At 36.4% G+C, this 24,117-nt stretch overlaps 2 long non-coding RNA genes across 3 annotated transcripts; one reads left to right on the forward strand and one right to left on the reverse strand.

Moving 5' to 3' along the window:
* Window positions 1–323: 323 nt before the first annotated feature.
* Window positions 324–24,117, forward strand: LOC113319524. 2 transcript variants are annotated; one of them, XR_003345569.1, is made up of 4 exons: window positions 324–1,933; window positions 2,094–2,398; window positions 23,931–24,002; window positions 24,096–24,117. It is a non-coding gene; the product is annotated as an uncharacterized LOC113319524 (long non-coding RNA). The 2 variants fall into 2 exon arrangements; XR_003345570.1 differs by having other exon boundaries at window positions 2,094–2,205.
* Window positions 10,883–14,013, reverse strand: LOC113319523. Its single transcript, XR_003345568.1, has 4 exons — window positions 12,902–14,013; window positions 12,328–12,732; window positions 11,969–12,174; window positions 10,883–11,527 (listed from the first exon to the last, which is right to left on the reverse strand). It is a non-coding gene; the product is annotated as an uncharacterized LOC113319523 (long non-coding RNA).

Below are 24,117 nucleotides of genomic sequence, written 5' to 3' on the forward strand. Positions count from 1 at the left end.
ACCAAAATCCGGAACTTAAATTTGCGTACCCATTTGCAAACTCAAATGGTTCAAGTTCTAAAATCGATCAAGTATATATATTTACATACACATGAACAAATATGTTTATATATTAAGGAATGCAATCTTTGCAAACCGTGGCTTAAATGTTCATGAATTGATTCTTTTAAACCAATTCGATTTTGCTTTAATTTATTCATATATTTTTGGGACGATTATATGGCCATTTTTTGAGTGCCCCTCTGAATTGTGGAATGATTCGGGGTCGAACCCTGCAAAACCCATTTTTACGATTTCACTTTTTTTTTTCTCCTTCTACGTTAGTTTCTCTGTATTCCAACTTCTCCTCCTCTTTGTTCACTGTTCACTCTCCAGTCTCCTCCACCTCCTTCAATTTCTTCATTAGCAGATTCACCACCACCACTCTTCATCAGCAGATTCAATCCTCACCACCATTATCGTAACCAGCAACAACAATCTGTATCACCTTAATCAATTTCGATTCGATTTGCGTTCCAATTGTCGATTTGAACCAGGTACATCTGTTTTACTTACATCTCACTAAGACTCATTTAAATTTCCATTTGCATTCCAATTTTAGATTTAAATACCATCAGAAACACCATCATCACTAGCAGCACCACCTTCCCCAGGTACAAAAGCGTTCACTTTTTATATTCTTTTTTCTTAATTTCAATTTCGTTCGAACGCACCACCCAACGATTTATTCATGCCAATTTTGATTCCAGCGCCACCTACCTCCACCTCCATCAATTTCAATTCATGCCAATTTTGAACCAAAAGCAGAAACAAATACATAAAATTAGAATTCTTAAATCTGAAAAGGGTATTGATTTTAATTCGAGTTTTGGAGAGCAGATTGAAAAGGGTATGAGCTGAATTAGGGTTCTACAGGAATTGAGACGAGAAGTAGATGAGAAGAAGAGTTCATGATTGAATCTCTGAAATTCGATATACGAAGTAAAGGGTTTGATCAGAGATTAGAAGATGAGAATCGAACAAAAGTTGTAGGGATATTGGGTTCAAATCTAAAGTAGTAATGGGTTGGAAGTCAGAGTGAGAAATGGGAATCGCAGGTTGATCTGAGATAGTGCACTGCCTATTGTTCTAAGCTTGTGTTAAATTCAGTAATGGTGATTTGAAATTGTCAATTGAGGTTCTGGTGAGAATAGTTGCAGCTGGAGCTACAGGGAGTGATTGATTGATGTTGCAGGTGTTTTGAGTTGAGCTTTACAGGCAGTTGAGATGCAGTTATTGGTTTGGATGTTGTTGTTTTCAGCTATGAAGCTACAGGGTTGCAGTTGAAGATAGAGGAGTTAGGCTGTGTTGTAGTCAGGGAATGTGCAAAATGAATGTGACTGCAGGCAGAATGACAATGGCTTACTGTCTTGAAGTTAGCTCTGAGATGTTTGGATGGTTGCAGTTGAAGTTGTGAAAGAGATGGTGCAGGACAGGTCTGAACAGTGCAGGTGTAGTGGCTCGGGTTGCAGTTATGAAGCCGTTGTTGTTGAAGTTGAGATGAAGAATGAGAAGGTGATGTTGAAGTTGTTGCCTAGCAGCTTCCCACAAAGTTGCGAAAGACTTTATGTTGGATTTGCAGAGTGGAACGCTGGACATTGGCCCAGGTGTAAGTCCAAGATTAGCAAGCAAATCAGGAAACAGAAGTGATCCTAACTCTGAGGATGAAGCAGAAACTGGCAGCAAAAGAAGAAGACACGGCAGAGGACCTGCGAGAGAGAATGACCTTCTTTCAGCGTTATTGCACTAGCAGATGCATATTTTTCAACCTTGCCAGCCATCACCAATTCCTAAATCAAAAGCGTATTCGCTCCTAGCAAACTTCCTGCAAGACGATCTAGACTTGTGGTGTGTAACCTTATGTCTCGGTCTGATTGATATGCAAACTATAGTGGTAATAAAATTCAAGGACCGTAAACCTTTTCCTTTTCCTAAAGCTGATTAAGTAACAAAGTACAGTTTGTGTATTATGGTTTTTGCTTCTTTGCAGTCGAAAATTATTAACTTCTTTGGGGTTCTGATTTCATTGTTGGGTTTTATGTACTTTTCATTAGGATGGAGGGAAGCATAAAGCTAAGGCTTGTGGAGGAGGAGAAACCCGAACTTCCAGCCAATAAGGAGTCATCAAGTTTGCCAAGATTCTATATGGGCATCTCGAAGCTGTAGGTACTGAATTTGCTTACATTTATTTATTTGTTTCAGATGTTTAAAGCTTCGATGGTAGGGCTTTCGGGTATGGATGAATTTAACGAGGATCTCTTACTTTCAGAGGAAAGAAATCTATTTTTAACATTTGTTTGCGGTGATGGAAGAGTATTGATTTGCTCATGTGTTCTTGTAATGAGTATGTGACATAAAGGTTCAATCCCTTAACTTCTTCTTTTTTGTGAAACGTGTTACAGAACTTAAGAAAACATTAGACTCAGTAAGCACAAATTTTCCTAACTTAGAGAGCCTATTCTTTGAATCTCTTGAAACAGCTGGTACATCGCTTTTTTATTTGGATTTCCTTGCATTTTTGAATAATTCCTACACTACGGGAAAAACATATTTTGACAACCCCCACAAGTGTCGTAGTAGACCTACGACGACTCTATTTTATGGGTTGTGGAAGGGGGGGTGGTTTGTAGAAGGTCCCCGATTTACTATGACTTCGAGCTAAGAGTCGTAAACATAGTTGTGGTTCAAGTTTGGACTACCTTGTGGTTCAGTTGTGATTCTCTTTCGATTTTACTTTGGAAGCCTAATACAACCTCTGCAAGAGTTGTGAACCTTATTTTCACTATATCTACAGGGGTTGTAGGACATCCTTCCACAACAATTACTATGTATAGTAGAAAACTTTATCACAACCCCCTTGTTAGGTTGTCAAACTCTAACATAATTTTCTAGAGTTTCTTTCACAACTCTTATTATGATTGTGAATAGTCCTATCACTACTCTTGTTTGTGTTGTTGAAAATTTTTGCACGACTCGTATTTATATTGTTATACTTTCTTTCACAACCCGTGTCTAGTTTAGTCATAATCTCTAACACAACATCCTTAAAGGTTGTAATATTTGAAGTAACAATCTTTGTTTTCAGTAGATGAATGTATAACTACGACTTTTATTAGAAGTTGTGGGCATAAAACTATTTTGAAAAAACAAAATATAGCTGAAACCGAATTGTCGAAAGTAATTCACATTCACATTAACCTTCCAGTGTAACACATTTACATTCATTCACGTTAAAAATTGACACAAGTAAATCCCCGCTACAGTGTTAAAAATTTACCACTATTTCTTCTTTCCACTACAAGTCTACAACACCAGCAAAAAATCATATCACAAAAAGAAAAACTATAATCTATGGGATCAGGGACAAGTTCATTGCTCGCAGTACAGAACCTGGCATCAATCCCACTTCTCTTTATCAGTCAGAGTAAACACTGGCTCCAAATTCCTTCTCACAAAGCACTAGTCATCAACGCAAATCAAACCTTCCTCTACTTGATCCTTTTGTTTGTTATACCCTCCTTCAAATCTATCACTACAAGAAAAACTGGATTAAGCAACCTGGCAGTTTTGGTTGCAAAAGCCCATATTGAGTCGCTCTAACCGTTATAGCGACTTAATTTGGCTCTCGCTCTTGAGTTGCAAAAGGTGGGATTTCTATAGGTCTAGAGCAGCTAGGCACTCGCTCTAAATATGCTTCAACTACCATCAGCGATTAACTAATATGATTGCTTTAAATTTATTCCAACTACCCTAAAGTGAGACGCTCTAAATATGCTCCAACTACATCAGCGGCTAACTAATATCACTGCTTTAAGTTTATTCCAATTATCCTAATCGAGTCGCTCAAAATATGCTTCAACTGCCGCAGCGGCTAACCAATATGATAGCTTTAAATTTATCTCAACCATCCTAGTGAGTAATATGTTAAGTTGATAAAGGTTTAGAGCGACTTAACTGATCAATAATCGGTTGCTCAGGGTTTCTGAAGTACGAGATATCAGACGGTCCTAATTTGAGCTTGTCTAACATTAGTTGCTCTAGTTATTGTCTAACATTAGTTGCTCTAGTTATTCATCAGCAGGGAATGTTCCGATTGGTTAAAAAGCTTTCAGGCAAGTTTTGACTCGGATGAATAAAAAATGAAATTAAAATTAATATAGAAAGAAAATAATTAAATGCAAATAAATGTATTTTCTTAATCAATGAATTTACAATATCATTTATTAATCAAAAAATTTACAATCTGCTTGACAAAAATTAAATAAAATAAAATCTCGTTTCTTTGGAAAAAGAAATTAGAAGAGGAACAACTAGTTTAAACTTCAACGAGACAGACGTGAAGGCGGTGGATTTTTTACTGTGACATCTAGTTTAGAAGGAGAAGAGGAAATGGAGATGAAGATAAGGCAGAGAGAAAGAGGTAGGGGTAGGTTTTTTTTCTTTCTTTAGGATTAATTTACAGGGTAAACAAGATGCTCCATCTCGAGAAATATCTAACGAGATCCAGGGCCCAGATTATTGCACGTATATTTTTCACGTGCACTTGAGTTCTAAATTTTGGAAACCCAACCATTAATATGGTGAGATATGTACAAAGCCCATAATTAATTATATTATTATTAATCTAATAATAATATCCGGATTAGTTATTATATTCCCGATTTTTAGTTTGCAAAATTTAAAGTTTTCTAAATTCAAAGCTTCCAAAAATTGTGAGTGATTCCTAAATATCCCATAAATTAAGAAATAAACGATTCTTTAAAATAAAAAAACGCGAAATATCTTACACGAAATATCTTTTCTAAAAAACTTAACTAATGGGATAATAAATGATAATCCGAAAAAAAATCTCCCCAGTAATTACTTTTCATTTACGTTTTCTTACTTCTCATTAAAAAGTGAATATTTTTTTCTTTTCCCATCGCAATTATCAAATCGAATTTTTTAATTTCACGTTTTGAAAAATCAGAATTATCACCACCATTGAAAACTCCAATTTCTATAGTTGAGTGATAATCGCAATTACCAGCCTACTGAAAAATTCAATGAAAAATATTTTATGATAAAAAATAAAAGTTACACAAAAAATCGGTATTGTCAAATTGAAATTTTCAGTTTTCACGTTGTAATTTTCACATTTTGCAACCACTTACATTTTGAAAATATTGCAACTATCACCACTATTAAAAACTCCAATTTTTACAATTATGTGATAATCATCCTACTAAATTGTAGTTTTCAAATGAATCTTGAATGCAAAAAAATTATCAACTCTTTTGTTTAAAACTAGGAACTAAAATTTCATTCAATTTGAAATCAAATTATTTAAACCCTAACTTTAAAAAGAAAAAAGAAACTGAAAAAAATTTATTTCCATTTTTTTAAAAAATAAAAAGTGATAGTATTTATGTTCCAAATAATTTCTTGAATTTCATCTTTTTATCCAGTTATCATCACTTTAACCGAATAACCATCGACCTAAGTCAACGATGTATGTTATTCATCAATCTTACCTGAAATCACTCGAATCCACTCAATTTCTCCTAAATTTCATCGGTTTCTCCGACATCCATTAATTTAAAAGGAAGGTTCATTAACCTTAATCTTATCCCATGTCTATCGAACTGAATTTCCATAGGATTCCATCGATTTCTCTTAAAGGGTATGCATACCGGGTATCCGTATCGTCAGGAAGTCACAAACTCATATCAAAAGGGTGTGCATATTGATGGTAAACAGTTGGTTGTTTTCATTGGTCTAACTGTGTTTGCTAAAGATCTATGGATATCCATTGCTCGAATATATTTCCATAGTTCAAACATGACAAGCTTGAACTTGAAATTTGTCTTATAAGTATGTATGAGAAATATAACAAAAATGAACTATAGCCATGGTCAAGGTATGCACAGCGAGTATGCTTAACCTTAGGCGCTTCATGTGCTTTTTCCTTTGCACTTAAGATTCCGAACTAGGTTAGGTCAACCAGGTATGCATACCGAGTATGGGTACCTTTGGTAGTTGTGAAATCAGATCCAAAAAGTGCACACACCTGTATGCGTAGGTGCTCTTGGAAGTTCGCGAAGACATATCAGAAGGGTATGCATACTGGGTATCTGTATTGTCAGGAAGTCCCAAACTCATATCAAAAGGGTATGCATACGGAGGTCAATATCTAGCAGTATGAACCAAAATATGCATTGATAATATTTATACCGGAAGTTACTACATAGGACAATTAGATATGATTAGTATTGTTGATTTCATCTATTTTTATGGTTATTTATAGGTGAATATTGATGTATGGATAATTATCATTAGTTCAACGCCGTAATTGCATCGACTTCATTTAATTTCACTTGTTACCAGTCTGTCATCTTACAATCAATATTGGTCGGGCTCACTTCATTCTCCTGATTCCATCGTTGCTCTAATTATCATCAATATAACCAGATGTCCATTAATTATCATTAATCGTTCTGACGATTTTTCCGACTTATGTAGTCCACTCCCGTCCAGGTTTATAGATCGGAGCCACTTTCTTTCTCGAAGTCGCCAGAAAAGGCTTTCTTTAAGGTTTCAGAGAATATTCTGATGGAATCTTACCTGTAAATGTCTGGATTCATCGCTCTTACAAAGTTTCCGACTTATGGTAGTCCACTCCCGGCCAGGTTTCAAGCTCAGAGCCACGAGTTATTTCGGAATCCAAGTAGAACCGGTTAAAAGTTGAATTGTGAAGTTAGTTGTAATCATTTACAAGCTACCTTTGGGAAGCAAGCTGTAACCGGTCACATGCTACTTCGAGAAGCAAGGTGTAATCGAATACAAGCTTTTTCGGTTAAGCTGAACCAATCTTAACTTTTGTTGAGAGTTGTGGTATAACCAACCATGTTTTGAACTCGGAGCCACTTGATTCATAGTTTGTATGACGTTATACCGGATTTGAAGTTCGAAACGACACTGAGCTTCATATTTATCGATTTCGATGATGTATCATGCTAAGTTTAAAGTCAGAACCCTCCCGGAGCTTCTTGGTTCATAATTAGTATGCTTTTATTCCATATTTGAAGTTCGAATCGACACTGAGCTTCATATTTATCGATTTCGATGATATAGCATGCTAAGTTTGAAGTCAGAACCCTCTCAGAGCTTCGAGGTTCATAGTTTGTATTACGTTATACTACATTTGAAGCTCGAATCAACACATGAGTTTCATATTTATCGATTTCGATGATGTATTATGTTAAGTCTGAAGTCAGAACCCATCCATAATTTCGTGGTCCATCTCTAGTAATCTTATAACCTGAGTTTACCAGTATGAATTAAAGCTACTTCATGACCTGCATGACTAGTCGAAATTACTTCATGACCTATGCGAGTAGTAGAAATTCAAACCGGAAGCACCAAAACACAAAGAGAAAGCACAAAGAAAACACACTTGCCTTGATTTGTCAATCAAATCGAATTTTCGTCGACTTCAATTAATTTCACTTGTCATCCGTTATCTTACTCGAAAATTTCCTAAATTCTATCGGTTTCTTCGGTATCCATCAGTTTAAACCGAATGTCCGTTGACTTCATATTATGTTCCAGAAAAAAGAAAAAAAAAACCATGAGTTTACATTGACCAACAAAATAGTCAAAGCCTTTTGAAGTCACTTCGCGGATCCGCGTGGTTTTAATCTGGCCTATAGAAAGCCAAAGTATCTAAATCCACCAATCGGTGCATGAAACAAAAGTCATACGGATTTCCAATTTGCCATCTTGACTAGTGGAAGGAAAATTCCCGCAAAACTTTGTTCTTGCCTCAAAAAACAAATCCGGACCCTAGATCGTCAAAAAATACCCCCACCTTTGTTCGATGGCTATCATTTTGATGATCCGTATGATATCCATTTGGCCAATAGAAAACCACGGATGTTTAACCCACGAATATATGCAAACACAAAATGTCACACGGATTGCCACCTTGTTTTCCCTCTAAGTGAAAATGTCTTCTAAATTGATTAGCGGGAAAATCCAAGTTTTGGCGCAAAGTTCCCACCAAAAATTTCATTTTTCCCTCCACTCGCATAAACTGGTTTCACTACGCTCAAACCCTTACTGTCTATTCCCCCTCTCCAACTCTCTGAAACTTAACCCAAATGGCCGAATTAAAGCTAGGTCTTGTACAAATCTGTCAAAATTAGAGATTTTAGAGTGGGTTTCTACATTTCTTCCTCCCCTGTTTTCGACATATCTTCGTGGGTTTGTATACTTTGTTGCTGATGGTATCGGCATCTCTCATTTCTGATTTTGATTTATGTCATTCTGTTTCTCTTGCAAAAGCATTTTGGGTTTCAAGATCCAACACTATGATTAATTGAAAAGCTTCAATTACTAACCAATTTATAAAGGTAATATTTTTCACTCGATTTTGATTCAATAGTAAAGGTCCAAAAAAGAGAAATTAGGGCTTCTTAATTTCTCTCTTATAACCTGTTTGATAAAATGACTCTAAGAAGTTTCTGACATATTTTGTTAAAATGATTTTGACGAACTCGATTTTTGACTGTATTTGCATATGGAGGTTGGATTTTTGGTGAGATTGTTCGAAAGGGTTAGTAGATGAACTTACAAAAAAGAGGATTAGTAGACTGTTTCATCTTTTTTGAACACCTAGATTGGCTATTTGGCCTTATAACCACAGCTACCTCCCTCCTTCCCTGTCAATCTCTGTGATATACTGAACATTGTCTCATTCTTGACATTTGCCCAAACTTGACACTGTCTCATACTTAAAAATTCAGCTGATAAGTCCAGCTTTGCGAAAGAGTCAGCAATGAAAATAGGTGCTATGTTTGCTATGATTATCCTCTCCTTCCTATCAATCTCAAGTGAATTTCTTCTTTTCTCAGTAAAATAAGATATGGGTTATGTTAATCATTGATTCATTTTTCTAAATTCAACCCCTTTGTTCAATTTTATGTTTTTTCATCTACAGATGCATAACCTTCAAGTAGTCTTGGTCTTGTGTTCAACTAAGACGTAATCTTCCATCACCAACAAAATCAGTTCAATTTTTGAAATTTCTGAGAGTAAGTTAAGTACAACTCTATGACCCAAACCCGATTTTAACAGCATTAGAAGGTACTAAAATCCATGTTAACTGTGCTACCAAAATGATGATATCATTTCAAATGTGTCTAAAATCAATCACTTGTAGATGAATGAACTAGACTAAATATCGTTCCTTTTTATCCTAATACTAAATATCTTTCACTTGTAGATCAGCCATGTTACTCATTTTTATTCACACTCCAAGCCTTATATAAAGATTTATACCTGATCTTGTAAGTTCCTGTAAAAGGCCTCAGTAAATGTCATTTGTAACTAAAGTTACGTTTTGACAAATAGGACATAATCGTGATTCCTGATATCTAGTTTTCTAACAATGGAACACTTTGCATAATGAAATGTATAAGCTAGTCATCAATTTTTTGATAAGGGAAGCAGAACAATGCTTACCCTGTTATGGGCAGACAGTCTTACAAGTGTTGTGCCCTGCACCAATTCAGAGCGATTTTTCTGCGAAAGCAAGCTTTTGTGTGAAACTTCTTTTGCAGCTTTACTCGATCCATTGCTGGATACTAATCTCATCCCAGATTATTAAAGTTATTCAAGTTTTTTGTCTTTAGGAACTGCGGGTGTTGGTGTTGTTCTGAAGTTTTGCTAGATACTTGTTATTGGAATGGAAGTACTTGGCCGATCGAAAATAAAATAAAATGGAAGTACTTGAAGTTGATGTACCTGATCTAATGTTGGCAATGCATGTTTGCATCTAGCAATCAATCTAAATCATAAATTATCTTATTGTAAATCTTATGTGTTCCCTCACTAGTTCAATTGCACTGAATAAGTTGTCTTCGATTGAATTTTAAAATTGTGAATATATGGAAGTGGAGGAGTACGTCAAACACCCAGGGAAGTTTGCACTTGTTGGAGGAAAACGGCTCAAGGTATATTTAGATGCTTAAAGTTCTTTCAGTGTATACCTTTATATGCTGTTGTGACTTAAACTTGGATGCATTTGTGCTTTTTATTTATCATTCCTATTTCAATTAATAATTTATCTGCAATATTTGGAACTTGGTTTCAGGGAATGATCATGACAGGTGGGCTTGGGACTGGTAAGACTCTGCTTTCCAAGACTATTGCAGCAGAAGCCAGAGTACCTTCATTTATTCAGAGCAGATTCAGAAAGGAATTATAAGTCGGAAATTCTGCATAATTTGTTCAGGATGAAATTTATCCACTATCGTTGTACGTGAGACTTATTCTTATCATAATGGTCAGGTGTATGTACGGCTCTTCTTGGCATTTCTTAGTCTTTTGTAAGCACATTGATATCTTGGTTTCAATTTCATAGTTTGGAATCTTTATGCAAAGCATAATCTGAAGAATACTGGAACAGCTAACAAAACAAATACTTCAGGATATATATTCCTCATTGTTTTTGCACCAGTTACCGAATTACTATATTTCTACTTTTTTTTGAGTATATTATGCTCTACAGAATGTGCCAAGTTCTTCAATTGGTCAATTGTGTTTGCAGGAGGGTCTGCCTATGGTATTCTCTGTGTGCAACATTATAAAAGGGAGAAGGAGAAAATGTAGAAGCACAAGCACAAGCACTAGATATCTTGGAGCCTGCAAAAGCTGTAGTAGTCGACGCTTGCAGAGTGGCCTCGGTGAAACTCTGCATTTCTAATTTATCAACTGTTACTGGCAAATTATGTAGTGAAGGCCTCTCAGAGAGTCTCAAGCAATTTGAGATTATGGAAAGATTGTTTACTAAACAGCGTTTCAATGGGATGATCCTAGTATTTTGGAAAATTTACTCTTCAACAAACTAATTATTTTTATGACATAACTAATTTTGTACCTCTTGATGATGGTTTAAAAAATGAATGCTAAATTTTCAATGGGATGATATCCTTGTATCCTTGAAATAAATCTTATTCCCCAACATACTGATTCTTTTTTTCTTACATAACAAAATTTAGAACGGCTAAAACAAAAAGCTTAATAAAAAAAACACAAATTTTAAAATCCGACTTTTCTTTGCAAGGCTGGTGTTGCTGAGATAGGATTGTACCAACCAAATGTTTTGAATTGCTGGCCCACTGTGCCTCAAAGTAAAAAGCTACTCAAGCACTTTTGTAGTTGCTGCGGATAACTTGAAAAAGTGATGTACCAACCTAACACCTTTATTGGTCGCTACGAAATAGCTGAAATAAATTTTAAGCAAGCAAACTATATCGTGGTTGCAAACTTGGTTGCTTGACCATTAGAGCGACTAAAGTTCTGGGAGCTTGCTAAGATTTTGGTCGCTTAATCCATCTTTTCTTGTAGTGTATCAGGGTTGCGGCACCTGCTTCTTATGCCCCACCCACTACCACTTCCCCCTTTGGGTTAAGCGGCTACAGTTGCGGCTCCTGCTTCAGAATTACTGGAGTATCACACATAAACAATCAATAAACATCTCTAGTCTCTACCAACCAACAAAAAGAAACGAAGAAAGTCATTGACACATTGCATGCACATTCAGACTATAACCGGCTCGGAGAAAAATACCTAAGTGATAAGGCCTCAATTGTTCTTCCATTTAATATAGGAAAGTAGAGGGGAGTGTCCCACTTCAAATACGATGGGTTATAAGGCATCCAATCAAGACCTTATGCTCCAATATTAGAATGGTCAAGTAATGACTAACAACACATACATGAACCAAAGTAAACAAGACAACATTCGTAGAAAGCTCTTAACCATAAAAAATAATCATCCATGTCAAAATGTCAAGTCATTAACTAAATAACGACAACAAACAGTATAATTTATTGTCATGATTCACTTACTCTAAAATGTTTCCCTATACATCATTCTTACTTACCAGCTACCGCTGCATCTTCTAAATATTAGCAAAGAGTCAGTGAGTCCTCCATAGTTCATCGGGTTAATTTTTCATCACTAAGTGTCACATTTGCGCATCTCCTCCATTATCACTAGGCACACTGCACCTCCTTTTCAAGATCCTGTTAGGCATTTTCAACAGGCAACACCTGACCTTGAGCTTGTTTTAACAGTTTCTCCTCAGTACTGAAATGCAAATAGTGAGAAACCCTATCCTTCTTATAAAGCACTAGTCATCAGCTCAAAAAAAAAAAAAAAACTCAAGCATGTAATGGACAATACATAAATCAAACCATGCTCAAGAACCATTTTTCAAGTGACAGAAAACTTCTTTCTCACCTGAGTAATGGACTTGTTTGCAGCAAGCTCATCAGTATTCCCAATATTAACCAGAACAGGCTTAACTAGTAAATCGTCAGCAATTTTACGCAGTTCCTTGGGCCAAGTTGCAGTGTACATCATCGTCTGGCGGCGAGGAGGTATCCCATTAACATTTTTCTGAATCTGTGGCACAAAACCCATGTCCAACATCCTGTCTGCGTCGTCAAGCACAAGGTAGGAAACTTGACGGAGGCTGATTTTTCTCATCTCCAAAATATCATTCAGACGTCCAGGAGTAGCAACAACTATATCACATCCGCGTTCAATCTCTCTAAGCTGGGGTCGTTTTGGTGCCACTCCCTACTTCGGCAGCCACTCCATTTGGGACGATATATTGTTTCCGCTTCCATTTCTTGACTGATACTGAAAATCAACAGGAAACTTCAGTTAGCCAGCATTACAAAATGTATGAAGCTGAAATATATTCTACTACTAATTAACAGCAAACCAGCACTGAGACTCAACAAAGGAACACCCAACAATGACATGCAATGTTTACTAAAATTTGCACATGAGAACATTGTAGATATACCTGTAACTTCATAAGATGGTTGCTGCGCTGCTGCAAATGCGTTACTTTTTGTTACTGCATCACGCATGAATTGCATCCGATTTTACATATCGATACTCCCATCTAATTTTTAGCTCCAGTTCTGTATTCTGCTTAACTTCAAATTCCACCGGACACCCATAATACCGACTCTACAATGCCATCTCCTGTTCAAACTCTTGTAAATACCCATAAATCTCCAGCAGCAACATTCTACAGCTGAATTTCAGCTCAAGAACTTCACCATATCCATCTCAGACTCAAGCACTTCTCATTGTTCTTTTTCCTTGTCTTTTTAAATCATCCAAAAACCCTTGAAACACATCCACCAAATCAGCTGCAAGGACATACATTTTTACTGAGTTTTCCAGGTGAAAACATCACCTCAAGAACCTCTTGTCTCCTCTCAAACATAACCCTACGGACCCATGGTACCATTTACTGTCAGAATTTATCCAAATCACCCACAAACTTTCACTATTTTTTACTGTCAAACTCGGACTCCAGCCCAGCTAAAACATAAACCATTCAAGCACAAACTCATCGTCCCCAATTGAGCTCAGATAAACTCAATTCACCACCAGTTCATGCCATCTCAAAATCAGCTGGAAATCGAACCCAATCGAGCCTGCAATTTGAGCTACAACCATAAATTTCTTATTAACTTCTTGCCTTCTAATACATACCCATACTTCCATCAGTTTCATTCATCCACCAGAACATAACCATCACGCATTTTTCTGCAGAGATTTTGATTTTGAAATCTAGGGTTTTTTTTTTTTTTTCAGCTTAACATTGAGATTTGGGGGTTTTTATTTTTGTTACCGGAGATGGAGATGGAGAAGTTGCTGCTGTTGATTGTTACCGAGAAGAAATATGGGGTTTTGTATAATTTGAATCAGTGATGGGGTTGATTAGAATTTGTTTCAGATCTGGATTTGATAAGCTGCTACTGTTGACTGTTGCGGATGAGAGAAAGGGGGAGTTAATGAGAGATTGAGAGAAGAACAGCGGTGGTGATGGAGCGCCGACGGTCATCCGTGGAGGAGAGGAGAGGTGTTCTTCAGGAGGAGAGGAAGAAAGAAAAAGACGGACACGAATTAGGCTCGAGTGGTTGAGGGAGGGTATGTTGATACAACCAAGAATAAGTGAGTAAAAAAATGCTTCAAAAAAAAAATAGAATGAGTGAATCCGATTGAAAATGATGGACGGACCACGTTACATTTGATCCACTCATACTGATTAAGAAAAAGATCTTGGCGGTTGAGATTGTATTTGGGATGATCATATGGATTGAGAAGCATGTGTGTTTCTCTTTGTGCTAGTACGAACTCATGTATTCAGTTTTATCATCAACCTTCGACATGAAAAAAAATCCAAAGAAAATATTAATAAATTTTGGACATTTTTACCGAGATTCTGATATAAAAAAATCCAAAAAAAAAAAGAATGAAGCTGGAAAATAAGAAATCAATTCGACAATTCGTGTGTTTCTTTGTGCTTTTGTACTTTTTCTTTGTGCTTCCGGTTTGAATTTCGATTAGTCACATAGGTCACGAAGTAATTTTGACTAGTCATACAGGTCATGAAGTAGCTTTAGTTCACACTCCTAGACTCAAGAAGCATAAAAACTATGAACTAAGAAGATCCAGGAGGCTTCTGTCTTCAAATTTAGCACAATACATCGTCGAAATCGATATATATATATATGAAACTTAGGTGTTGACTCGAATTTCAAATGTTGTATAATGATATACAAACTATGAACCAAAAATCTTCGGAGGGCTCAGACTTCAAACTTAGCATGATGCATCATCGAAATCAATAAATATGAATCTCAGTGTCGATTCGAACTTCAAATGTGGTATAACGACATACAAACTATAAAAAACGAAGCCCGGATGGGTTTTGACTTCAAACATAACATGATACATCATCGAAATAGATAAATGTGAAGCTCGGTGTTGATTCGAACTTCAAATATGGTATAACGACAAACAAACTATGAACCATGAAGCTCTGTGTGGGTTATGACTTCAAACTTAGCAGGATACATTATCGAAATCAATAAATATGAAGCTTAGTGTCGATTTGAACTTTAAATGTGGTATAATGACAAACAAACTATGAACCATGAAGCTCCGGGTGGATTCTGACTTCAAACTTAGCAGGATGCTTCATTGAAATTGATAAATATGAAGCTCGGTGTTAATTCGAACTTCAAATTTGGTATAAAGGCATACAAACTATGAACCAAGAAGTTTCGGGAGGGTTCTGACTTCAAATTTAGCATGATACATCATCGAAATCGATAAATAAGAAGCTCAGAGTCAATTCGAACTTCAAATATGGTATAACGACATAGAAACTATGAACCAAGAAGCTCCGGGAGGGTTCTGACTTCAAACTTAGCATGATACATCACCAAAATCGATAAATATGAAGCTCAGAGTCAATTCGAACTTCAAATTCGGTATAACGACAAACAATCTATGAACCATGAAGCTCTGGGTGGGTTATTTCTTCAAACTTAGCATGATACATCATCGAAATCGGTAAATATAAAGCTCAGTGTTGATTCGAACTTCAAATATGGTATAACGGCATAAACTATGAACCAAAAATTTTCGGGAGGGTTCTGACTTTAAATTTGGCATGATACATCATCGAAGTCGATAAATATGAAGCTCAGAGTCAATTCGAACTTCAAATATGGTATAACGACATAGAAACTATGAACCAAAAAGCTCTAATTGGGTTTTGACTTCAAATTTAGCATGATACATCATCGAAATCGATAAATATGAAGCTCAGTGTCGATTCGAACTTCAAATTTGGTATAACGACAAACAAACTATGAACCATGAAGCTCTGGGTGGTTTATTTCTTCAAACCCTCTTCTGGCAACTTCGAGGCATAACCTGGCTTCGAGATCGAAACTTGTCCGTGAGTGGATCACTATAAGCCGAAAACTTGGTTCATTGGATTATAAACATTTACAATAAGACTATTATAGGAATAAACTTTAAATTCTACTGACTTAATTAGAAACAATAAGACCATTTAAAGGTAAGATTTCATTCCAAGATCGAAACATGGCCGTGAATGGACCATTATAATACGGAAACTTGGTAAGAACGATGAATCCATTCATTTACAGGTAAGATTTTGTCGGAATATTCTCTTAAACCTTAAACAAACCCTTATCTGGTGACTTCGAGAAAGAAAGTGGCTCCGAGCTCGAAACTTGGCCACGAGTGGAATACTATAACTCGGAAACTTTATAAGAACGATGAATCCACCCATATACATGTAATATTTGATTGTAATATTCCACGTAATCTTACAAACACCTCTTTTCGTCAACTTCCGTATTGAACCTGGCTTCGAGATCAATACCTGGCCGCAAGTGGACTACTATAAGTCGAAAACATCGTAAGAACGACGAATCTACCCATATATAAGTAAGATTCCATCGGAATATTCCCAAAATTTTAAACACACCCCTTTTCATCAATTTCGATACTAAACCTGGCTCCGATGTCGAAACCTGGCCGCGAGTGGAATACTATAAGTCGGAAATTTCGTAAGAATGATGAATCCATCCATTTCCAGGTAAGATTCCTTCAGAATATTCCCCGGAACCTTAAACAAACCATATTCTGAAATATTGTATGCATACCCTGGCTCCGAGGTCGAAACCTGGCTGGGAGTGGACTCATGTAAGTCGGAAACTTGGTAAGAACGATGAATCCATCCATTTACAGGTAAGATTCCTTCGGAATATTCCCCAAAAATTTAAACAAACCCTATTCTAGCATATTGTATGCAGACACCTAGCTCCGAGGTCGAAACCTGGCCGTGAATGAACCACTATAAGACGAAATATTTCCCGAAACTTTAAACAAACCCTATTCTGGCATATTGTATGCCTACCCTGGTTCCGAGGTCGAAACCTGGTTGGGAGTGGACTACTATAAGTCGGAAAGTTGGTAAGAACGATGAATCCGTCCATTTACAGGTAAGATTCCTTCGGAATATTCTCTGAAACCTTAAACAAACCCTATTTTGGCATATTGTATGCATAACCTGGCTCCGAGATTGAAAACTGGCCCTGAGTGGACCATTATAAATATTCCCAATATTAACAAGAACAGGCTTAACTAGTAAATCGTCAGCAATTTTACGCAGTTCCTTGGGCCAAGTTGCAGTGTACATCATCGTCTGGCGGCGAGGAGGTATCCCATTAACATTTTTTCTGAATCTGTGGCACAAAACCCATGTCCAACATCCAGTCTGCCTCATCAAGCACAAGGTATGAAACTTGACGGAGGCTGATTTTTCTCATCTCCAAAATATCATTCAGACGTCCAGGAGTCGCAACAACTATATCACATCCGCGTTCAATCTCTCTAAGCTGGGGTCGTTTTGGTGCCACTCCCTACTTCGGCAGCCACTCCATTTGGGACGATATATTGTTTCCGCTTCCATTTCTTGACTGATACTGAAAATCAACAGGAATCTTCAGTTAGCCAGCATTACAAAATGTATGAAGCTGAAATATATTCTACTACTAATTAACAGCAAACCATCACTGAGACTCAACAAAGGAACACCCAACAATGACATGCAATGTTTACTAAAATTTGCACATGAGAACATTGTAGATATACCTGTAACTTCATAAGATGGTTGCTGCGCTGCTGCAAATGTGTTACTTTTTGTTACTGCATCACGCATGAATTGCATCCGATTTTACATATTGATACTCCCATCTCATTTTTAGCTCCAGTTCTGTATTCTGCTTAACTTCAAATTCCACCGGACACCCATAATACCGACTCTACAATGCCATCTCCTGTTCAAACTCTTGTAAATACCCATAAATCTCCAGCAGCAACATTCTACAGCTGAATTTCAGCTCAAGAACTTCACCATATCCATCTCAGACTCAAGCACTTCTCATTGTTCTTTTTCCTTGTCTTTTTAAATCATCCAAAAACCCTTGAAACACATCCTACAAATCAGCTGCAAGGACATACATTTTTACTGAGTTTTCCAGGTGAAAACATCACCTCAAGAACCTCTTGTCTCCTCTCAAACATAACCCTACGGACCCATGGTACCATTTACTGTCAGAATTTATCCAAATCACCCACAAACTTTCACTATTTTTTACTGTCAAACTCGGACTCCATCCCAGCTAAAACATAAACCATTCAAGCACAAACTCATCGTCCCCAATTGAGCTCAGATTAACTCAATTCACCACCAGTTCATGCCATCTCAAAATCAGCTGGAAATCGAACCCAATCGAGCCTGCAATTTGAGATACAACCATAAATTTCTTATTAGCTTCTTGCCTTCTAATACATACCCATACTTCCATCAGTTTCATTCATCCACCAGAACATAACCATCACGCATTTTTCTGCAGAGATTTTGATTTTGAAATCTAGGGTTTGTTTTTCTTTTTCAGCTTAACATTGAGATTTGGGGGTTTATATTTTTGTTACCGGAGATGGAGATGGAGAAGTTGCTTCTGTTGATTGTTACCGAGAAGAAATATGGGGTTTTGTATAATTTGAATCAGTGATGGGGTTGATTAGAATTTGTTTCAGATCTGGATTTGATAAGCTGCTACTGTTGACTGTTGCGGATGAGAGAAAGGGGGAGTTAATGAGAGATTGAGAGAAGAGCAGCGGTGGTGATGGAGCGTCGACGGTCATCTGTGGAGGAGATGATAGGTGTTCTCCAGGAGGAGAGGAAGAAAGAGAATAAGGGACAGGAATTAGGCTCGAGTGGTTGAGGGAGGTTTTGTTGATACAACCAAGAATAAGTGAGTAAAAAAATATTTCAAAAAAAATAGAATGAGTGAATCCGATTGAAAATGATGGACGGACCACGTTACATTTGATCCACTCATACTGATTAAGAAAAAGATCTTGGCGGTTGAGATTGTATTTGGGATGATCATATGGATTGAGAAGCATGTGTGTTTCTCTTTGTGCTAGTACGAACTCATGTATTCAGTTTTATTATCAAGCTTCGACATGAAAAAATCCAAAGAAAATATTAATAAATTTAGGACATACCGAGATTCTGATATAAAAAATCCAAAATAAAAATAAGAATGAAGCTGGAAAATAAGAAGTCAATTCGATAATTAGTGTGTTTCATTGTGCTTTCTCTTTGTGCTTTTGTACTTTTTCTTTGTGCTTCCGGTTTGAATTTCGATTACTCACATAGGTCACGAATTAATTTCGACTAGTCATACAGGTCATGAAGTAGCTTTAGTTCACACTCGTAGACTCAAGAAGCATAAAAATTATGAACTAAGAAGCTCCAGGAGGGTTCTGTCTTCAAACTTAGCACGATACACTGTCGAAATCGATATATATATATACATATGAAACTTAGGTGTTGACTCGAACTTCAAATGTTGTATAACGATATACAAACTATGAACCAAAAATCTTCGGAAGGGCTCAGACTTCAAACTTAGCATGATGCATCATCGAAATCAATAAATATGAATCTCAGTGTCGATTCGAATTTCAAATGTCGTATAACGTCATAGAAACTATAAACATCTAAGCTCCGGATGGGTTTTGACTTCAAACTTAACATGATACATCATCGAAATAGATAAATGTGAAGCTCGGTGTCGATTCGAACTTCAAATAGGGTATAACGACAAAAAAACTATGAACCATGAGGCTTTGTGTGGGTTCTGACTTCAAACTTAGCAGGATACATTATCGAAATCGATAAATTAGAGATTAGTGTCGATTTGAACTCTAAATGTGGTATAACGACAAACAAACTATGAACCATGAAGCTCCGGGTGGATTCTGACTTCAAACTTAGCAGGATGCTTCATTGAAATCGATAAATATGAATCTCGGTGTCAATTCGAACTTCAAATTTGGTATAAAGGAATACAAACTATGAACCAAGAAGTTTTGGGAGGGTTCTGACTTCAAATTTAGCATGATACATCATCGAAATCGATAAATATGAAGCTCAGAGTCAATTCGAACTTCAAATATGGTATAACGACATAGAAACTATGAACCAAGAAGCTCCGGGAGGGTTCTGACTGCAAACTTAGAATGATACATCATCAAAATCGATAAATATGAAGCTCTGTGTAAATTCAAACTTCAAATTCGGTATAACGACAAACAAAATATGAACCATGAGCTCTGGGTGGGTTATTTCTTCAAACTTAGCAGGATACATCATCGAAATCGGTAAATATAAATCTCAGTGTTGACTCGAACTTCAAATATGGTATAACGACATAAACTATGAACCAAGAATTTCCGGGAGGGTTCTGACTTTAAATTTGGCATGATACATCATCGAAATCGATAAATATGAAGCTCAGAGTCAATTCGAACTTCAAATATGGTATAACGACATAGAAACTATGAACCAAGAAGCTCCATGAGGGTTTTGACTTCAAACTTAGCATGATACATCATCGAAATCGATAAATATGAAGCTCAGTGTCGATTCGAACTTCAAATTTGGTATAACGATAAACAAACTATGAACCACGAAGCTCTGGGTGGTTTATTTCTTCAAACCCTCTTCTGGCAACTTCGAGGCATAACCTGGATTCGAGATCGAAATCTGGCCGTGAGTGGATCACTATAAGCCGGAAACTTGGTTCATTGGATTATAAACAATTACAATAAGACTATTATAGGAATAAATTTTAAATTCTAGTGACTTAATTAGAAACAATAAGACCATTTAAAGGAAAGATTCCATTCCAAGATCGAAACATGGCCGTGAGTGGACCATTATAATACGGAAACTTGATAAGAACGATGAATCAATTCATTTACAGGTAACATTTTGTCGGAATATTCTCTTAAACCTTAAACAAACCCTTATCTGGTGACTTCGAGAAAGAAAGTGGCTCCGAGCTCGAAACCTAGCCACGAGTGGAATACTATAACTCGAAAACTTTATAAGAACGATGAATCCACCCATATACATGTAAGATTTGATTGTAATATTCCCCGTAATCTTAAACACACCCCTTTTCGTCAACTTCCATAATGAACCTGGCTTCGAGCTCAATACCTGGCCCCGAGTGGACTACTATAAGTCGAAAACATTATAAGAACGACGAATCCACCCATATATAAGTAAGATTCCATCGGAATATTCCCATATTTTGAAACACACCCCTTTTCATCAACTTCGATACTGATCCTGGCTCCGAGGCCGAAACATGGCCGCGAGTGGAATACTATAAGTCGGAAATTTCGTAAGAATGATGAATCCATCTATTTCCAGGTAAGATTCCTTCGGAATATTCCCCGGAACCTTAAACAAACCATATTCTGACATATTGTATGCATACCCTGGCTCCGAAGTCGAAACCTGGCTGGGAGTGGACTACTGTAAGTGGGAAACTTGCTAAGAACGATGAATCCATCCATTTACAGGTAAGATTCCTTCGGAATATTCCCTTAAAAATTTAAACAAACCCTATTCTAGCATATTGTATGCATACACTGGCTCTGAAGTCGAAACCTGGCCGTGAATGGACCATTATAAGCCGAAAACTTGGTAAGAACGATGAATTCATCCATTTACAGGTAATATTTTTTCGAAATATTCCCCGAAACTTTAAACAAACCCTATTTTGGCATATTGTATGCCTACCCTGGTTCCGAGGTCGAAACCTGGTTGGGAGTGGACTACTATAAGTCAGAAAGTTGGTAAGAACGATGAATCCGACCATTTACAGGTAAGATTCCTTCGGAATATTCTCTGAAACCTTAAACAAACCCTATTTTGGCATATTGTATGCATAACCTGGCTCCGAGATTGAAACCTGGCCCTGAGTGGACCATTATAAGCCGGAAACTTGGTAAGAATGATGAATCCATCCATTTATAGGTAAGATTCATTCGGAATATTCCCCGAAATTTTAAACAAGCCCTATTCTAGCATATCGAATGCATAAACCTGGCTTTAAATGTGGTTCAAGGGAATACGAACCATGAACCCTCAATGTCTGAAGTGGTTCTCACTCCAAATTTAGGAGGATATATCATAGAAACTCGTAAAGATGAACCATTTACAGGAAAGATTCCAGCGGAATTTTCTCTAAAACCTTTAAAAAAACCTCTTTTGGATATTTCTATCCAATATTGAAACGCCTAAATTTCTAGAATTTAGTGGGGGGTGTTAGAGAAAATAGTTTTTAGCAGAAGTGACAAAAATTTAGCAGAAGTGAGAAAAAGTTAGCAGAACCGGAGACCAAAATAATTTTTAGCAGAAGTGAGAAAAATTAAGCAGAAGTGAGAAATTTTTTGCAGAAGTGAATAAAATTTAGTAGAATTGAGAAAAATTTAGCAGAAGTGTTTATACCTCTACGACAACTCTTATAAATGTTATGAATAGTGATGACAAAAAAATTTAGCAGAAGTGAGAAATTGTTTTAGCAGAAGTGAATAAAATTTAGCAGAAGTGAGAAAAATTTAGCATAAGTGTTTATACCTCTACGACAACTCTTATAAAGGTTTTCAATAGTGATGACAAAAAAATATAGCAGAAGTGAGAAAATTTAGCTGAAGTGAGAAATTTTTTGCAGAAGTGAATAAAATTTAGCAGAAGTGAGAAAATTTAGCAAAAGTGGGAAATTTTTTGCACAAGTGAATATAGCACAAGTGATAAAAATTTAGCATAAGTGTTTATACCTCTACGACAACTCTTATAAAGGTTTTGAATAGTGATGAAAAAAAGCACAAAACGACCAATATTGTGAATCCAGAAGGATGGTTGATGACTTGTACTATCACATAGTAGACTTCGATACTGAACCTGACTTAGAAAATTTTATCGTAAAATTTTGCAGAAGTGAAAAAAATTTAGCAGAAGTGCATAAAATTTTGCAGAAATGAAAAAGTTTAACCATCCGTTACAAAAATTTAACAGAAGTGCATTGTCATTATAGAATGTCTGTGATTGCTTACAGAGAAGGCTTCGCGCTGTTTGCGGCTCAGGTGACTGAGCCTTATTTTTGAACATCATATTTTGTTATTACAACTCTTATAAAGGTCGTCAAAGGTTGACATGAAGTTATATATAAAAAAAAACAACCACAAACCTTATAGAATTGTGATAGTGTAGGCATGGTTGATGGTTTGGACTTGCACGCAGGAGGCTCAGGATCAAATCCCTGCAACCTCATTTTCCAACATCCTATATTTTTACTTAACAACTCTTATAAAGGTGACATAAAAAAATAACACAAAAAACCAAAACTTGTGAAGTGTAAGGATGGTTGATGTGTTAGACTAACACATAGTAGGTTCTTCATATTCGAATCCCCACAACACTATCTTTTATTATCATATTTTGGTTGTCTTCAACAACTCTTATAAAGGTTGTTATACATTTCCATTAAAAATAAAAGGCATAAAAAACCCAAACTTGTGAAGTGTATGGATGGTTGATAGGTTAGACTAACGCATGGTAGGTTCTTGTTCGAATCCCCTCAACACTATTTTTTATTTTCATATTTTGGTTGTCTTCAACAACTCTTATAAAGATTGTTGTACATTTTCATACAAAAATAACACAAAAGCCCCAAACTTGTGAAGTGTAAGGATGGTTGATGCTCTTTTTCTTAAAGGGTTGTCGTTTGTTTTCTTGTCGCAAACTTTTGATATTGGGGGTTAGAAATGATGCCATTCTACGACTCTTCCTTTGAAAAAAATCGTAGAACATGGGATGTTCTACGATTTTTAGCAAAGAGTTGTGAAACTCTAATTGTAGATGTATATTTTTCGAGTAGTGTTACTTACTTTTTGAGATACCTTTTCACATCTTATTCATGGAACCTTTTTAAGATTTCTATAATTCCACACCGTTAAGATTTCTTACGCTTACATTGCGCATGTATACCAATCACTTCCTCAGATATTTTCTTTTCAATAGTGTCTAATTAGTTTTTTTTTTTTTTAAATTCATTTCATAGGAACCTTGGCTCTGGCACTAGTGGACATCAACTGGAAGTTTTGACCTTACTGACTGCATGCATCTTAAAGAAGTGAGCTATGAATCTTGTTTTCTTATATTTTAGTATAAATACAATTACTACTTCCTCAGCAATTTGCTATAACATGATGTCTTTTCTTTGCAGGTGGAAGTGGGTCAAGTTTTGG

The sequence above is a fragment of the Papaver somniferum genome, chromosome 10 (genome assembly GCF_003573695.1).
Source record: "Papaver somniferum cultivar HN1 chromosome 10, ASM357369v1, whole genome shotgun sequence".
Lineage (NCBI taxonomy): Eukaryota > Viridiplantae > Streptophyta > Magnoliopsida > Ranunculales > Papaveraceae > Papaver > Papaver somniferum.